Source organism: Ascaphus truei, chromosome 3 (assembly GCF_040206685.1).
Source record: "Ascaphus truei isolate aAscTru1 chromosome 3, aAscTru1.hap1, whole genome shotgun sequence".
NCBI lineage: Eukaryota > Metazoa > Chordata > Amphibia > Anura > Ascaphidae > Ascaphus > Ascaphus truei.
The window spans coordinates 323834294-323847937 of NC_134485.1; the positions used below are offsets into that span (position 1 = coordinate 323834294).

The following is a 13644-nucleotide window of genomic DNA, read 5'->3' on the forward strand; positions in this document are numbered from 1 at the left end:
GTTGAACTTGATGGACGTACGTCTTTTTTCAACCTCATCTACTATGTAACTATCTACTAAAGAGAACATGTCTGCAGTAGAAATTGCCAATTTCCATCCAGGAGGCTACCTGGTAGTCACGGTGAATGGAAAGCACCACCTGCGGTGTATATGCCTTCAATGCCAGCTCCCCGGAGGCGATGCTATCCCCACTGCGCAGTGTCAGCACTGCGATGCCTACTTCATGTGGCCTGCAAGTCCTGGGCCAGCCAACGCTTTTCTACCCATCAACCGTGCCTCCACACCAAAAGGTGCGGCCCCTAAAGTTTTCCCTACCGCGGACGACATCGTGGGCCCATGTGCCCAAGCCATCGTGCCCAGATGCCCATGTGGTCCGGTGCCAACTGCGGTACCAGCCGTGATGTCGCCACCTGCTCAAGGACTGTAACCCGTACAATGCATACCTGATGACCAAGAGGGTGAGTGGAATGCCCCGGGGGTGTTGGATGCGCTTCCCCTGGTGGCACGGGTAGCGGGGAAGCTCTATGCTAATAGCCACCAGGGACTGCGGGGCGCCCCGACGTTGCTCCCCGTAGGAGGTATCCTTACCCTCCTCAGAAGATGATGCGCACAGCCCACCTGTGGAGAGACCATCACTTACCGGCAGCTTGAGGCGGTATCCAGATCCCGAGGCATCCCTCCAACAGGCCATGGTGCATCTGGAGCGCTGAAGGAGCCCCCCGCCCGAGGAAGATGTTGCAGTCAAGAAAGACTCACATACGGTGGATCCGGTGGAGCCAGAGGACGTCCCCTACCTGCGGATAGGTGAAGCTCCAACTTCTTACTTTAGCCAGGATCCGGTTGCTGCCTACCCGGACAAGGAGCCAGACGGGCCTTGTTCTGTGCGCAGAGGGGTGAAGCACTTCCGGCGTGACCGGACATGATGTCATCCTCGGCCCCGGACCTGTGCCAGCCTGGGGATCTCGCGAGATCGTCTATCTGCGATGACGTCACCAAAATGGTGATTGTTAAAGTTGCGGAAGGTCAGCCGAAACCGGTGGTGAGTGCTGGACTATTCCCTGCTACCTCTCCAATACTCTTGACCCAACCCAGAGGAAGGGGTCGCCGGACCATTGGGTCCTATGTTGTCCCCTAGTCTGATCTAAGAGACTGGTATTTTGGGGGGATGGATGGTTGGTCTGATGACTCAGAGGGGGAAATACCAGCTTCAAGCCAAATACCTTTGGCTAAATCCCCGGGGTACTAAAAATCATTTAGAGGATCCTCATCTCAGCAATCAGCAACGTCTGGAGTGTCATCTCAGATGGACACTAGGTCCAGTAGCCCAAACCCAGAACATCTGTCCATGGAACCCCTTATTAAGTGGTGGGACCCTATGTTTCTGGGATACGCCGCCAGTATGAATAGGACTAGGTTCCTTCTGGTTGACGGTCCTGTGGTGGATCATTAGTGGGAGGAGGTTCAATATTCCCCAGAGGACACAACTGAAGCCCTCTGTAAGAGGGTGAAGGAAATTAAGCTGGGGCTAATAACACCTAAGGGTCCATAAAAACAAAAGAAATACCGGCGCCTTATGAGTCCAATGTAGTAATTGTCCTGGAAGTCCAAAACGTGAGGAGAAACGTCCAAAGGAGCAACCCTTCAATTCCTAGACCGTCGGATGATCAGATGCGACTTTCTCCGTGTGTTGCGTAATATGAAATGAAATAAAGAAAAATATAGTGCAACATAGCCAGCACAGGATCAATTGATCAAAAACAATGACTAACACACCTACATAACGATACAAAACAGACAAAACAAACATAGGACATACAATAGCAAGGCTGAGAATAAAAGCTAATTTAATACAAAATAAAACAATATAAAATTGGAAATATGCGAGTGACAGAGAGACCGCCAATCCTGTGGAGTAAAACCGAAGCCCTACTCACAGGATGGTGGATGTAAACAGGCAGTGGATATCAGCTGTGGAGAGATGTAAGTCCTCCTCTGGTTACACAGTGGCGCTCATAGGCGTGCTCCTGTACGTTCCCGTGTTCCTCAGGTGGATGTTACGTCACCTAAGGGACCAGCCATACTGTACCAAGAGGTGGACCCTAGGGAACCTCAATTTTGGGTTTTGCCAGGCCAAGGCACTGACAGGAAATTGTTAAAATTTAGCAGAGCTGACCGGGCTATAATACTCAGATACCGTCAATCCCATGGTACAAGTTCCCCTATGTACTAGAACCCATTATGGACAAAATCGAGGCCAATGGGTCTCTCCCCCTTGGGATGAAGACGTGCTCTCACCCCTTAGGGGGTTTAAGAGAATATCAAGCAGGATTGCAAGGCCTCAATTCTGAGAAGAGGCCAGGCAACATCCAGAGGTCTGGGACCAGTGTTATAATAGATTGCATTTACTGTAATACCATCTGCAGTGGATGCTCTGCAATAAAGAGGATCCTGTTTTATATACCCCTGCCTGAGTCTACAGTCTATATGCTTGATGACTTTCACAGTGAGGACTGTCTCCAGCCACGCTGGAGCCTGCTGTGAATGGGGGCGTTGCACCAGATAAAGAAGAACACAGCTTGAAGACATCCAAAAGCCTGTCCTGTTTCCCCATACCAACGCAGACTCTCAGCATCTCCTGGAACCTAACAAGTATGAAGCACCACACCACCGATAGCAAAGCCCAGATCTCCCAGGGCAGGGGGGGGGGTGGGGGGAGAGCAGCGCTACAACCCTCTCTAATAGCCCCAACCTTCCCCAAGCCTCTCTAATAACACGTCTGAGATCAGATGCATTGTAAGAAGTGACAACCTTCTCTAATAAGCTGCATGAGAGCAGATGCATTGTAAGGAACAACAAAAGACAGAGGAGCCCAATGCTACATCAAATTGACAAAACATATATGGTAATGAGTATAAAGTTTAAATACTTCAATAATAATAGTAATTACTTGGTTATTTAGTTAAACCCTTTGTCCAAAGCGTCGTAAGCCTGCATACCACGTCAAGGTAAACCAAATTAATGCAGGTCCTACACTACACTGTGAACCCTTCCCTTTACCTCTGTATGAGGGGAAGCAACTACAGTGAGTCTTGTCCATTCAGCAAAAGCATTGTAAGGAACCCCAACCCTCTCTAATAGCGCGTCTGAGATCAGATGCATTGTAAGGAACCCCAACCCTCTCTAATAGCGCGTCTGAGATCAGCTGCATTGTAAGGAACCCCAACCCTCTCTAATAGCGCGTCTGAGATCAGATGCATTGTAAGAAACCCAATCCTCTCTAATAGCGCGTCTGAGATCAGATGCATTACAGAGAGTTGGGGTTCCATTCAATGTATCTGATCTCAGACATGTTATTAGAGAGGGTTGGAGTTCCTTAAAATATATCTGATCTCAGATGCTATTAGAGAGAGTTGGGGTTCCTTACAATGCATCTGAGATCAGATGCCTTGTATGAAACCCCAACCCTCTCTAATAGGGTGTCTCAGATCAGATGCATTGTAAGGAACCCCAACCCTCTCTAATAGCACGTCTGAGATCAGATGCATTGTAAGGAACCCCAACCCTCTCTAATAGCGCGTCTGAGATCAGATGCATTGTAAGGAACCCCAACCCTCTCTAATAGCGCGTCTGAGATCAGATGCATTGTAAGAAACCCAATCCTCTCTAATAGCGCGTCTGAGATCAGATGCATTGTAAGGAACCCCAACCCTCTCTAATAGCGCGTCTGAGATCAGCTGCATTGTAAGGAACCCCAACCCTCTCTAATAGCGCATCTGAGATCAGATGCATTGTAAGAAACCCAATCCTCTCTAATAGCGCGTCTGAGATCAGATGCATTACAGAGAGTTGGGGTTCCATTCAATGTATCTGATCTCAGACATGTTATTAGAGAGGGTTGGAGTTCCTTAAAATATATCTGATCTCAGATGCTATTAGAGAGAGTTGGGGTTCCTTACAATGCATCTGAGATCAGATGCCTTGTATGAAACCCCAACCCTCTCTAATAGGGTGTCTCAGATCAGATGCATTGTAAGGAACCCCAACCCTCTCTAATAGCACGTCTGAGATCAGATGCATTGTAAGGAACCCCAACCCTCTCTAATAGCGCGTCTGAGATCAGATGCATTGTAAGGAACCCCAACCCTCTCTAATAGCGCGTCTGAGATCAGATGCATTGTAAGGAACCCCAACACTCTCTAACCCCCTTTATCTCTTTGGCAAACCTTTCCTGCTTCGCCCCCCTGTCTGGTTTGCTCCGGATTTGCGCTCTCCCCTCCTACCTGTCGCCGCGTCAGATGACGCTCTGTGACTCCTGTCAAGTCATTTGACGCCGCGTTGCCATGGAGACGCGCCACAGCTTCTGAATCTCGGTACGTTTTCCTGTTGCAGAGGCCTCACGCGACCCCCCGGCATTTAATTTAAATGCCTGGGGAAAGAACGCGGGACCTCTGCAACCTCCCGCGCCCCCCCCCCAGAAAAATCTCCCGCCCCCCAGTTTGCGCACCGCTGAACTAAACCTTAATTCTATATCTTACTCTAACCATCCTTGTAGTATCGCTTCACTGCTGGGATGGCAGAGGGGGTTTGTTTCTATTGGGCCCTACCTTATACTCCCATGGGATGCTCACAGAAGGAGGGTGTCCAAAGATATAAGTTAATATTTAGAGTCCCACAGTTACCATTTGGGGTAACCCCTAGGGGACACCGGCCTCCCTGCTGGGAGCCTGTACTTATACCCCTCATCTTTCTAGGGAGCCTGACTACAAAGGCACTTCCCTGTCTGAGAAAATAAGAACAGGGCAATCTACCCTTTACTAACTATTTACAGGGCTATATACATTGTGAGACCCCTCTGCTTCGCTCCTCCAGGGATCTGAGTGTGGAGCTCTTCTCCCGTCCTATTTATAACCTCTCTCCCACCCCGTTTCTAGGCAGAAAAGGGGCGGAATTTAGCCTATGATGAGTCTCCTTAGACCAGGTGACACATCCACATATTTCAAAAACAGGGTGTGGCCAGGATATTTGCAACATACTATCTGACGGGGCATTACACAGAGTTATCGCCTAGAGTCCTTGTTAACCCCTTTAATCCATATAGTAACCCCAGAGGGGGGTTTACATATCTATTACACCTCTATTATCTATCTATTATACCCCTATTATCTATTTATCTATCTATTACACCTCTATTATCTATGTATCTATTACACCAATATTATCTATTTATCTATCAAACCTCTATTTATCTATCAAACCTCTATTTATCTATCAAACCTCTATTTATTTCTGTATTTATTTATCAAATGTTTTAACAGGAAGTAATACATTGAGAGTCTTTCCTGTCTGCACCATGTTGTCCTAATAAAGAAGCTTTTTATCCTACTGGCTGTTATCCTGCTAAATCCCTTACAAGCACGGCTGTGCTCCGCTTCACCTACCTTTTCGGAGGATCACTCTATACATTGAGAGTTACCTCTTGTTTTCAAGTATGTCCTGGGCATAGAGTTAAAATGATAAATAGTACATGGTTACAAGGTGCACGGTAAGAGAAGGAGGAGAGGCCGGATACTTTGTGGTGATATACCTATACTTAAATGATTGCATTCTATACATAATGTAAATACTGTATGTGTGTGTGTATGTGTGTGTGTGTGTGTGTGTGTGTGTGTGTGTGTGTATATATATATATATATATATATATATATATATATATATATGTAGCCAGGTCCCCCCCTGCCTATCAAGCCCCCCCTCACCTTGCTAGCGATCGCGGGGGCCGCCGAGTCCAATGGCAGTCCCGTCGGCCGATCACAAGAGTGGGAGCGGTGAGGACCTGGCTTCAAGGGTGTTGCCAAGGCCGCGCGCGGCCAGTTGCCAGGGCCGCGATCGCGTTGCGAAGGCTCCCGGCGCTCCCGAAGCAGGGCGGCAGGGCGCCGCCATTCCCTATGTGGTCGCGCATGCGCAGTGAGTCCCTGCATGCGGCGGCCAGCCAGGGACATTGCGCATGCGCAGTGATAAGCGCGCGAACACTAGCCTACCAGGGAAGGCTCTTGGAAGGGACTACAAGTCCCATGAGCCTCAGCAGCGCCCCACATGACGCCAGGGAGCCAATAGGGCTAGAGTATCTCCCTGTAGAGGAGATAGATACATTTCGCGTGCTGAGCAATGGCAGTTGGAGCTGGGAGATAGAAGGGGAAGGTAAGGTTCCCCAGGTCCCAGACAGGCCCCAACTCCCCACCAGGTTAGTGGGTAATTAATAAGGGACGGCCCCTAGGTTAGGGACTCTGCCCTTAGGTGCGTGTGGGATGCAATCTTATCAGGTCACGGCTGTCAATGCTGTGAGGGCTGACAAGAGTGCATCGTGTGTAGATTGCAGTGCGTTGCTGCAGGGGCTGGGAGTGTCAGTGAGTGCCAGGAGAGCTAGGGGAACGGATTAGGCCAGTAAACCCCTAGGCCCCAGGTAGGTCTTCACTCCCCAGCTTGTGGTGCTACAGGGACAGGCCCTAGGTTAGGGACACTGTCATCGTAGCACTAGTGATAGATAGGGACACAGCAGACGCTGCGCTTCCTGAGAAGAGACTTGGGCTCAAGTCTGTGATAAAGATACAGAAACTATCTCCAGGGTTGGGCGCAGATCATCGGTGTTGCTGCAGAGGCCATCCGGGTGGGATCGCCCCGGACGGTAGTTCCTGTGTTCATCCGTCATCGGATCCTTTGCGAAGCTCCGTTGCAGGCCCAAGCACTGGAGTGCTCGGCAGGTAACCCTTATCAACAAGTGCACCAACGATCCTACTTATTATTGTTACGGGACTAGTGGCTGCGCAGTCACACATGTCTTCTCCCTTAAAGGGTGCGGACATATTGTGTGGGGTTTTTGGACACGGGTTGGGATCACCTGGTGAAGGGGGTAGCGTCCTGCGAGACGCATTAGTTAGTGTCTCCTCTAGAGAGGGACACCTGTTGATCTGTTGATGTTATATGCAAGTACGTTTCCTATGCTCACAAGTAAAGGTATTGGTGGTTATATATACTGTGTGCTGAGTGATATACATTGTCCTGCGAGGAACCACTCCCCCTCTGGTGGGAGCCATCGCAGGTGGAGGTGCTGCACCGAGTACAGGGTTACTCATAATATACTTGCCCCAGGTTCCCCGTGGCGGAAGCTCAGCCCTCCTGTGAGCCTAACAGGTAAAGCACCACACCTGGTAACAGTAGGTTCTCCGCACTCACACTATATCTGCGATTGGGTGGGGGAAGACCCGTTACATTTGGAGGCGCTGCTGAGATCCAGACCTGGGGTGCCCTGTTCCATTTTTTTGTCAAATTGTCCACCATGTTTGTAAAGTCCGGACACGAGGTCCTCACCTGGGCCTTGAGGATAGATGTTAGCCCCCGCCGTGTGGTGGCCGTAGAAGGCCTTCCCGCCAATATATCAGATGAGGAGGTCTGTGATCATGTGCATAAAATCCCCGGGTAGCCGTACGCCCTTATTATAGATGTAGATGAAGACCCCACGTCCGCGTGGAGCTTGATGCTTGTTGTGGTGACATACACGTGGGATATATGCCTGTCAGAGGCACCGTCTGCGTTGTTTATGCCAGGGTGCCCCCCTGAGGGTTACCCTTTAGTTTTCTCTGACCCAGCGCCATGGCAACTTTCCCCAAGTTGGCAGCATGCACGTGCTGCTGAGCTCGAGGAGGTGAATTACCTTGCAGAAAGTTGTCCGGGTTTGGCGGGAAACCCTAAGCCCCGCCCCTGCAACATGAGTGGCTTAGCACCGAGCCAGAACTATCCCTTGATAGTGCCCCTCCTCTAGAGTCCACCAGGCGGAGAGAGCGCCTTGAGCAGCAATCTGCCACTTCTGTTCACCATAAGAGAGTTAACGGATGCAGCGACATACACCCTCGGCTGTATAAAGTCATATGGGCCCCAAAGTTAGGCTCGCCCCTGGTAGTGTGCCCATGTGTAGTAGAAGACTGGAATGTAACTGGTGGCTGGACTGACAAGTTATCCACGTTACCATTAGTGCTCACGACAACAGTGGTAGATGGGGAAGGATGCCTGCACTGCCGATGAGCGGTTGTGATTGCCACGTCGGTGAATTGACCCGAGGGCCCAAGTGTGCAGAATGCGAGATGCAGTTCCTGAAACCCGGGCTGCTGTAGCCTACAGAACTGCCAAAAGAGGAGGAGGAGGAGGAGCCTGACCTCTCTACTGAAGTGAGTTACACTGCTAATCAGTCTGTCTTAATCACAGAGGTATCAGGGGGCCTGTGTTTCCAAAGTGATGTTTCAGACACTGTTGCAGAGACAAAGTATTTTTCCCCTGGGAATGAAATAGACTGCGAGAGGTTACACTGTAACGTGTGTATGGGACGGAAATTTCCCGGAATAGATGCATTTGTGCTAAGGTGTGACATGAGGTATGAAGAAGATGACACGTGGCAGGATGACCTAGCGCGGTGGAAGACTCGCAGAAGAAGTGCTGCACAGGACCTGATAAAGAAAGAACAAGAGAGGAAAAAGATGGAGAGGTTACTTAGTGGAGAGAGCAACCTGTCTGAACCGCAGATTCCGGAATCACAGGGTAAGGTGTCTCTACCCCCATCCTCTCTTAGTGATTCCAGCGACCAACAACCAGCTGTGGTGATGCGCCAGCCGGCAGACCACTAAAGTGAAGCTGAAGCATCTGCTGCGGACCCTGCTGTGGGCCCGGGGGCCCTACAACTGCCAGTCCGGCCTACCACAGTGGTACCATCGGTCCCAGGCTTGGGATCAGTACCTGCAACCACGCCAAGGGTAAGGTGAATCCCCAGGAAAAGTTAGGTGCACTTCCGCTAGTGGCACCAGAGCAAGCGCTGGTGCGGCCAGAGCCGCGGAAGAGTCCCACGGCCGTGGCGACTCCCAGTGTGTCGGAGGGAACCCATCGCAAGCCAGCGAAGTGGTGAGGAACCACCTTACTCCCCACAGACTCCGATGGGGGCGGCCGTGGAAAAGGCCCAAACTAAGGCTCCTGACCTGAGAGTGAGCCTGTGCGCTCCAACCCAAATGGTCCCAGGACTGGGATCCAACGCTCCCGAGTTTCAAGAAAGTGAGTGGACTGCCCCAGAAGTGCCGGGGGCAGGTCCCAAGACAGCCGAGGTGGGAACTGACAGCGTCCCCGAGGACCTGTTGGCCACCGTGCATCAATGCAGTGGTAAGGTATCAACACTTTACCCCCTGCAGGATGTAACCGGGACCTTGAGTATAGAGACTTTGAGTAAAGAGACATTGCTACTTGCTCACTTTGCAGTGGAAGCTTCGCAAGTACGTAGGGACAAGGACTGTGTGGCGAGGGATTTAGTAAAAATTGCCTCCTTTAAGCCCAAAAAGGAGCGTTCCATTCACCATGTGGTGGACCGTGGAAAAGGCCAAGACCTCCTAGCCTATCGTATCCATGCCGCGGATGGCCGGGTAAAGGTCTGGCCAAGAGACATGGTACTATTCCGTCCACCAGGGGGAGGAAATAGTAAGGACCCTGTGACTGTTACCCCCGAGCGTGCTCTCCAAGAGATTCTCCCGGGGGAGGCTCACAAACGCAAAAGTGAGGTACCCCCACATGATCAGTTAGGGGCACCCCACACATGGTCTCGGCAAACAGCAATCACTCAGTTGGCCTCGGGTATTACTGTGGGTTTTGTGTGGGGTACCAAGTCATATGAAGCTCATGTGATATGTTGTATATTCTATGTACTGCATTTTTATTATATAATGTTTGTGCATGGTTATGTCGGCTTTCCAAGCGAGGACATTGGGATTTCACCAGGGGGAGGATGTAGCCAGGTCACCCTGCCTATCAAGCCCCCCCTCACCTTGGTAGCGATCGCGGGGGCCGCCGAGTCCAATGGCGGTCCCGTCGGCCGATCACAAGAGTGGGAGCGGTGAGGACCTGGCTTGAATCGGGTTGCCGGGGACGCGCGCGGCCGGTTGCCAGGGCCGCGATCGCATTGCGAAAGCTCTCGGCGCTCCCGAAGCAGGGCGGCAGGGTGCCACCATTCCCTATGTGGTCGTGCATGCTAAGTGAGTCCCTGCATGCAGCGGCCAGCCAGGGACATTGCGCATGCGCAGTGATAAGCGCGCGAACACTACCCTACCAGGGAAGGCTCTTGGAAGGGACTACAAGTCCCATGAGCCTCAGCAGTGCCCCACGTGACACCAGGGAGCTAATAGGGCTAGAGTATCTCCCTGTAGAGGAGATAGATACATTTTACGCGCTGAGCAACGGCAGTTGGAGCTGGGAGATAGAAGGGGAAGGAAGGGTGTAGTGAGCAAGTGGCTCCTACACCAGGTAAGGTTCCCCAGGTCCCAGACAGGCCCCAACTCCCCACCAGGTTAGTGGGTAATTAATAAGGGACGGCCCCTAGGTTAGGGACTCTGCCCTTAGGTGCGTGTGGGATGCAATCTTGTCAGGTCACGGCTGTCAGTGCTGTGAGGGCTGACAAGAGGGCATCGTGTTTAGATTGCAGTGCGTTGCTGCAGGGGCTGGGAGTGTCAGTGAGTGCCAGGAGAGCTAGGGGAACGGATTAGGCCAGTAAACTCTAGGCCCCATGTAGGTCTTCACTCCCCAGCTTGTGGTGCTACAGGGACAGGCCCTAGGTTAGGGACACTGTCATCGTAGCACTAGTGATAGATAGGGACACAGCAGACGCTGCGCTTCCTGAGAAGAGACTTGGGCTCAAGTCTGTGATAAAGATACAGAGACTATCTCCAGGGTTGGGCGCAGATCATCGGTGTTGCTGCAGAGGCTATCAGGGTGGGATCGCCCCGGACGGTAGTTCCTGTGTTCATCCGTCATCGGATCCTTTGCGAAGCTCCGTTGAAGGCCCGAGCACTGGAGTGCTCGGCAGGTAACCCTTATCAACAAGTGCACCAACGATCCTACTTATTATTGTTACGGGACTAGTGGCTGCGCAGTCACACATGTCTTCTCCCTTAAAGGGTGCGGACATATTGTCTGGGGTTTTTGGACACGGGGTGGGATCACCTGTTGAAGGGGGTAGCGTCCTGTGAGAAGCATTAGTTAGTGTCTCCTCTAGAGAGGGACACCTGTTGATCTGTTGATGTTATATGCAAGTACGTTTCCTATGCTCACAAGTAAAGGTATTGGTGATTATATATACTGTGTGCTGAGTGATATATTGTCCTGCGAGGAACCACTCCCCCTCTGGTGGGAGCCATCGCAGGTGGAGGCGCTACACCGAGTACAGGGTTACTCATAATATACTTGCCCCAGGTTCCCCGTGGCGGAAGCTCAGCCCTCCTGTGAGCCTGACAGGTAAAGCACCACACCTGGTAACAGTAGGTTCTCCGCACTCACACTATATCTGCGATTGGGTGGGGGAAGACCCGTTACATATATATATATACAGAGGCAAAGAATAAATTGGTGTGATATTCCGACATTCTGCGCCAATACCGCCACTGAAAACTCTGGTATCTTCTGTATATATATATATACTAGCTGGGAGACCCGGCGTTGCCCGGGATGTAAATGCGTAATAGGTAGTATTATTTATAAATCGTGGAACAATAGGTGACTATTTGTTGTAAAGGTTGGATAATAATATTGAAAAGAAAGATGGAATAAAATGTAATACGATGTTGTTTAAAAATGGTTTATTGTAAACACCACAGTACAATGTATATTTTGGTGACATAACAGATGTAAAAATGTGAGGCGTGTGTCCTGCTAGGGTGTGATGCGGCGGGTGGCACATGGGTTGTGAGTGCTGTCTGTGAGTGGGGGTCCTGCTAGGGTGTGAGGCGGCAGGTGGCGCGTGGGTTGTGAGTGCTGTCTGTGAGTGGGGGTTCTGCTAGGGTGTGAGGCGGTGGGTCAGTGATGTCGGTGCGTACGGGCGGGAGGCAGCAGGTGTGTGTGGTGGCAGGTATGTGTCGAGTGTGGCGGGTGTCTGTTGAGTGCGTGCAGCGGCTGTGAGGCGGTGGGTGAAAGGCAGAGGCGGCTGGAGTAAGGGCGGGTATAAGGCAGAGGCGGGAAGGCGGGGGTGGGGAGGCGGGAAGGCGGGCAGGAAGGCGAAGGGCGGCGGGAAGGGGAGGGGGTGGTGGAGGGGGGCAAGGGGAAGCGGCAGCAGGAAGCGCCCTGTGTGTGGGGGGCCTGTGTGTGGGGGGCCTGTGTGCGTGGGGCCTGTGTGTGGGGGGCCTGTGTGCATGGGGCCTGTGTGTGGGCCTGTGTGGGGCCTGTGCGTGCCTGAAATAGGTGAGTTACTGGGGCCATAAGTTGAGGCGGGACGCGCAGTGGTGTGACTTACCTGGGCGGGAGGGGGGAGGTGTGTGTGTGTGTGTCTCTGTGTGTGTGTCCTTTGGCCCGTCACTCCGCCTCAGCCCAATGAGAGGTGTGCAGGGGCGGGTGGTCCAAGGGAGCCATCTCATTGGTCTGAGGCGGAGTGACGGGCCAAAGCTCCAATGCGATTGCCACTAGGGACAGAGGACACGCTGACAGGCATACAGTGCTTTCAGAAATATATAGTAGATATATAATACACACACACCCAGGAAGAAGATCCCTCTGTGGGATCAAAACGTTGGATTTATGTGTCTGTTTCAATACATTTGTTTGCAGATTTACCTCTGAGTGCTGCCTCTCTTTGCTGTTCTGCTGCCCTGCTGGATGGTAACGTGATATATATATCTCAACCAATGCACTCGCCCCCTCGCCTGGGGCAAGTGCATTTTAACTGCTCGCGAGTGTTACGGGCGGCGGTGTGGTGCGGCATATACTGACAAGCTCCCGATTCTTCCCCAGCAACTTCCGTGTCTCCTCTGCAGCTCCAGTTAGGCTGCGTCCATAGTGCAGGAGACAGCGCGAGCGACGTTGCTTGTGCCAAAAACAAACACTAGGACGCCAATGTGTTTGTCTATAGTGCACAAGTGTGTGCATAAGCGCGACGGGGCGACCGGAGCTTGGCGCAACAACAAAGTTTGAATTTTCCGCGCAACAGCCAGGTCGTGAGCGGTTCGCCCATTGAGTGCGAACCAGCTCTGTGACGTCACGGCCGCACCCCCCGACACGCCCCCCCCATCGCGCAAACATGCAGGCCATGAATCTCGACAAGTACAGGTGCACATGACATCACGCTTTTGGTCGCACTCTCTCGCGCCTGCACTATGTCCGATGCCTAAAGATGGCTGTGTTGCCATGACATCGGGACTCTAAGTGATGTCAAGACGTCAAGTTGTCATGGCAACTTAATGCCGCAACGTCACTTAGCATCCCGTTGTCATGGCAACATGGCATCATTTGACACCGTGCAGCCATCTTTAGGGGAGCTGCAGCGGAGACACCGAAGTTGCTGGGGAAGAATCAGGAGAATGCCAGAAGATGCCGCACCCTGCAACCCTCGCAAGCAGGTAAAATGAAGGGAGTGAGTTGCACACACAGTCTCCAAGTAATCCTGATGCTTGTCACGTATTAAATGAATTAAATGTATAGTTACCAGAACTGGTCCGATGACAGAGAGACAGCACACAGTAAGTTGAAACAAAACAAGTTGTATTGGGAATATGCAGGGCACAGTAACCAACGTTTCAGTCCGCACAGAGGCACCTTCCTCAGGGTGGTGCAATGTGTGACTGAATGTGACTCCTATAA

At 51.7% G+C, this 13644-nt stretch overlaps 1 protein-coding gene across 1 annotated transcript in view; it reads right to left on the reverse strand.

The window, feature by feature from the left end:
* C1QL4 (complement C1q like 4) overlaps window positions 1-13644 on the reverse strand; it is a 57805-nt gene that overhangs the window by 34940 nt on the left and 9221 nt on the right. The gene's annotated exons all lie outside the window — the stretch shown is intronic.